The 5,144-nt window shown below is 40.5% G+C and overlaps 1 pseudogene; it reads left to right on the forward strand.

Moving 5' to 3' along the window:
* Nucleotides 1–3,501: 3,501 nt before the first annotated feature.
* On the forward strand, nt 3,502–4,224 carry LOC107701077 (general transcription factor II-I repeat domain-containing protein 2-like; annotated as a pseudogene).
* Nucleotides 4,225–5,144: the final 920 nt, after the last annotated feature.

Raw genomic sequence — 5,144 nt, forward strand, 5'->3', positions numbered from 1 at the left:
ACTGGTAAGTATTTGCATTGAAGCTCTAACATAATTAACAGGGCATAAACGTTCTAACACACTGAAAAGGCTCTTTCTGCATTGCAAATAAGCTTTCATTAAATTAGTTAGAAACATTTTTCATAAGGGCAAGATTTACTCTTAATATTGCATAAACCAACTTTCTCTCACTGAGAAAGTACCTTTTTCGCACATTTGGGCTTGCATTCTCCTCATTTGCTTTTTTACACTAACAGAACATTCGTGTTCCTAGAAGCTCTATACTGGTAAGTATTTGCATTGAATCTCTAACATAATTTACAGGGCATAAAAGTTCTAACACATTCAAATCTGTCTTTCTGCATTGCAAATAACATTTCATTTCACGAGTAAGAAACATCTTTCATGTGGGAAAGCTTTGCTCTTAACATTGCATAAACCAGCTTTCTCTCACTAGGAAAGAAGCTGTGCAGCACATGTGGGCTTGCTTTCTCCTGTGTCTGGATCTTGTAACACAATGAAAAGGCTCTTTGTGTATTGCAAAAGAGCTTTCATTTCATGAGTTTGAAAATTTTTTCTTAACGGCAAGATTTACTCTTAATATTGCATAAACCAACTTTCTCTCACTGAGAAAGTAGCCTTTTCGCACATTTGGGCTTGCATTCTCTTCATTTGCTTTTTTACACTAACAGTGCATTATTGTTCCTAGAATCTCTAAAATGGTAGTTAGGTGCATTAAAGCTCTAACAAAACTTACAGGCCATAAAAGTTTTAACACATTCAAATTTGTCTTTCCGCATTGCAAATAAGCTTTCATTTCATTTCATTAGAAACATTTTTCATAAGGGCAAGATACCAACTTTCTCTCACTGGGAAAGAAGCTATGCAGCATATGTGGGCTTGCTTTCTCTTCATTTGCTCAGAAACACATCATTAGTCCTCATTGAAGCTCTAAACTAAGCAGGATGTGCATTGAAGCTCTAACATAACTTGCAGGACATAAAAGCTGTAACACATTAAAGTCTGTCTTTCTGAATTGCAAATAACATTTCATTTCGTATGTAAGAAACATCCTTCATGTGGGCAAACTTTGTTCTTAACATTGCATAAACCAACTTTCTCTCACTGGGAAAGAAGCTATGCAGAATATGTGGGCCTGCTTTCTCTTCATTTGCTCAGAAACACTAACACAGCATTAGTGCTCATTGAAGCTCTCAGAATTAGAAAATCCTTCCTGTCGGCAAGCTTTACTCTTAATATTGCATAAACCAACTTTCTCTCACTGAGCAAGTACGTTTTTCGCACATTTAGGCTTGCATTCTCTCCATTTGCTTTTTTACACTAACAGAGCATTCGTGTCCCTAGAAGCTCTAAACTGGTAAGTATTTGCATTGAAGCTCTAACATAATTTGCAGGGCATACAAGTTCTAACACATTAAAATCTGTCTTTCTGCATTGTAAATAAGATTTCATTTCATGAGTTAGAGAAATCTTTCCTGTGGGCAAACTTTACTCTTGATATTGAATAAACCAACTTTCTCTTACTCAGAAAGTACCTTTTAAGCACATGTGGGCTTGCATTCTCTCCATTTGCCTTTTTTGCACTAACAGAGCATTAGTGTTCCTAGAAGCTCTAAACTGGTAGTTATGTGCTTTGAAGCTCTAACATAACTTGCAGGGGATAAAAGCTCTAAGACATTAAAATCTTTCTTTCTGCATTGCAAATAAGATTTCATTTCATGAATTAGAAAATCCTTCCTGTCGGCAAGCTTTACTCTTAATATTGCATAAACCAACTTTCTCTCACTGAGCAAGTACGTTTTTCGCACATTTAGGCTTGCATTCTCTCCATTTGCTTTTTTACACTAACAGAGCATTGTGTCCCTAGAAGCTCTAAAATGGTAGTTATCTGCATAAAAGCTCTAACACATTAAAATCTGTCTTTCATTTTTGCAAATCTTGCATTCTATCCATTTGCCTTTTTTTTGCACTAACAGAGCTTTTATGCCCTGCAAGTTATGTTAGATCTTCAATGCACATAACTACCAGTTTAGAGCTTCTAGGAACACTAATGCTCTAAGACATTAAAATCTTTCTTTCCGCATTGCAAATAAGATTTTATTTAATGAATTAGAAAAATCCTTCCTGTGGGCAAGCTTTACTCTTAATATTGCATAAACCAACTTTCTCTTACTCAGAAAGTACCTTTTAAACACATGTGGGCTTGCATTCTCTCCATTTGATTTTTTGCACTAACAGAGCATTAGTGGTCCTCGGAGCTCTAAACTGGTAATTATGTGCAATTTTAAATATACAGTTTCACTTATATCATGTCTATATTCGATAATAAATATTGGCTTTCAGACTAACATTTCCCTTGGTTATTAACGTAGCCTAATTATTTGTTAAATTCACCTACCAACAGAATGGTACGTTCAACATAACGTACCATCGCAATCGAACAGGTGACGCGCGAACCAGCGAAAAAAATCAAAGAGACGACAAAATGGCCAAGCGGTTGGGAAAGAGAAAGGTTGATTCAGAATGCAGGGTATTTAACCAAAAGTGGACAAGTGATTATTTTTTTGTTCAGTGCAAAGAAGTGGCTGTTTGTCTCATCTGTCAAGAAACAGTGTCTGTGTTCAAAGAATACAATCTGCGCCGACACTGAAACCCGCCTCAGAGAAAAGTATGCTAGCTTGCAAGGCCAAATGAGAGCAGACAAAGTGTCGAAGCTACTAAAAAAGTGTACTATCAGCTCAGCAGAATACATTTGTACGCCAAACCCAGCTGAACCAGTCATCCGTTCGAGCTAGCTTTCAGGTAGCTAAACTGATTGCAACCAGCGGTAGGCCATTCAGTGACGGCGAGTTCGTCAAGAAATGTATGAATGCTGTTGCGGAGGAGGTGTGCCCCGATAAGAAAGATGTCTTAAATGCGGTGAGTCTGTCCGCAAGTACAGTCACCAGACGAATTGAAGAAATGGGGGATAATGGGGGATAATGCCCAGCTGCAGGAGAAAGTGAAAGAATTCGAATTTTTTGCATTAGCACTGGATGAGAGCAATGCAGGACACAGCACAGCTGCTAATTTTTATTCGCGGAGTTAGCTCAAACTTTGAAGTGTCAGAGGAGCTAGCAGCCCTACAAAGTCTAAAAGGCACTACGACAGGGGAGGATATTTTTGGTAAAGTGTGCCAAACGATGGGAGAGCTGGGTCTAGACTGGTCTAAGCTGGCCAGCATCACTACTGACGGACCATCGCGATCGAACAGGTGACGCGCGAACCAGCGAAAAAATTCAAAGAGATGACAAAATGGCCAAGCGGTTGGGAAAGAGAAAGGTTGATTCAGAATGCAGGGTATTTAACCAAAAGTGGACAAGCGATTATTTTTTTGTTCAGTGCAAAGAAGTGGCTGTTTGTGTCATCTGTCAAGAAACAGTGTCTGTGTTCAAAGAATACAATCTGCGCCGACACTATGAAACCCGCCACAGAGAAAAGTATGCTAGCTTGCAAGGCCAAATGAGAGCAGACAAAGTGTCGAAGCTAAAAAGTGTACTATCAGCTCAGCAGAATACATTTGTATGCCAAACCCAGCTGAAGCAGTCATCCGTTCGAGCTAGCTTTCAGGTAGCTAAACTGATTGCAACCAGTAGGCCATTCAGTGACGGCGAGTTCGTCAAGAAATGTATGAATGCTGTTGCGGAGGAGGTGTGCCCCGATAAGAAAGATGTCTTAAATGCGGTGAGTCTGTCCGCAAGTACAGTCACCAGACGAATTGAAGAAATGGGGGAAAATTTATATGCCCAGCTGCAGGAGAAAGTGAAAGAATTAGATTTTTTTGCATTAGCACTGGATAAGAGCAATGACGTACAGGACACAGCACAGCTGCTAATTTTTCTTCGCTGAGTTAGCTCAAACTTTGAAGTGTCAGAGGAGCTAGCAGCCCTACAAAGTCTAAAAGGCACTACGACAGGGGAGGATATTTTTGGTAAAGTGTGCCAAACGATGGGAGAGCTGGGTCTAGACTGGTCTAAGCTGGCCTGCATCACTACTGACGGGGCTCCTAGTATGGTTGACGCGTCGAGGGGGCTTATAGGACGCATGAATAAAGAAATGGAGGAAAGAGGTCTAAGTCCACTGCCTGATTCACCAGCAAGCACTCTGCTGCAAAGTTCTGAAGTGGGAATCAGTCATGAAGGTGGTGGTGTCATGCATAAACTTCATCAGAGCAAACAGACTTAAACACCGGCAGTTCCAAGCCTTTCTCGCCGAGCTAGAGTCTGCTCACAGAGATGTGCTTTACCACACTGAAGTCTGATGGTTAAGCCGGGGCAGAGTTTTGAGGCGCCTTTCTTCTGACAAAGGGCAAAACTGTCCCAGAACTGATCGACGCATAATGGAAATGGAACCTCGCCTTTTTAACAGTTGTGACAGAAATGTTGAACGGCCTCAACTTGCAGCTCCAAGGCAAGGGGAAACTAATATGTGACATGTATTCCCACATAAAAGCATTTGAGGTGAAACTAGCACTGCTTGTGGGACAAGTGCAAAAGCAAGACTTCACTCATCTCCCCGTTACCCAAAGTCTCTCAGCTGAGAAACCAGTGGCTCCATTCCCAGCTGAAAAGTCCGTGGAAGCGATCCAGAACCCCTTTGCTGCCGACATTGATGAAGCCCTGCCTTCTTATCAGTTTGAGTTGGCGGAGTTACAGAACTGTGATGTTCTGAAAGACGCATTTAAGCCCAACGGTCTCCTTGCCTTCTATGCTGCCCTCCCTAACGAGACATACCCAAACATCAAAAGGCATGCAATGAAGAGGTCCACACTTTTTGGCAGCACGTATATTTGTGAGCAAACCATGAAAACTCCAATGAGATCAAGACTCACTGATGAACATTTGCATCAGTCTTTGAGACTGGCTGTGACAGGAATGGAACCTGACATTGGACTTCTCACTAGCCAGAAGAAAGCCCACAGACTGAATATGAAAAAATGTCATTATGATAGTAATAACAATGCTCTTTTAATATGTCTCTTGAAAAGTAATCATTTGTCTGTATGGTGCATAACAAAATAAACTATTCTAGCATTAGGAGGCATAATAAATACATTTAAAATCATAATAAAATCTCCACAATAATACTAGTAGTCACTCCGGCCC

The sequence above is a fragment of the Sinocyclocheilus anshuiensis genome, unplaced genomic scaffold (assembly GCF_001515605.1).
Source record: "Sinocyclocheilus anshuiensis isolate Anshui unplaced genomic scaffold, SAMN03320099.WGS_v1.1 scaffold2006, whole genome shotgun sequence".
In the NCBI taxonomy this organism is placed as follows: Eukaryota; Metazoa; Chordata; class Actinopteri; order Cypriniformes; family Cyprinidae; genus Sinocyclocheilus; species Sinocyclocheilus anshuiensis.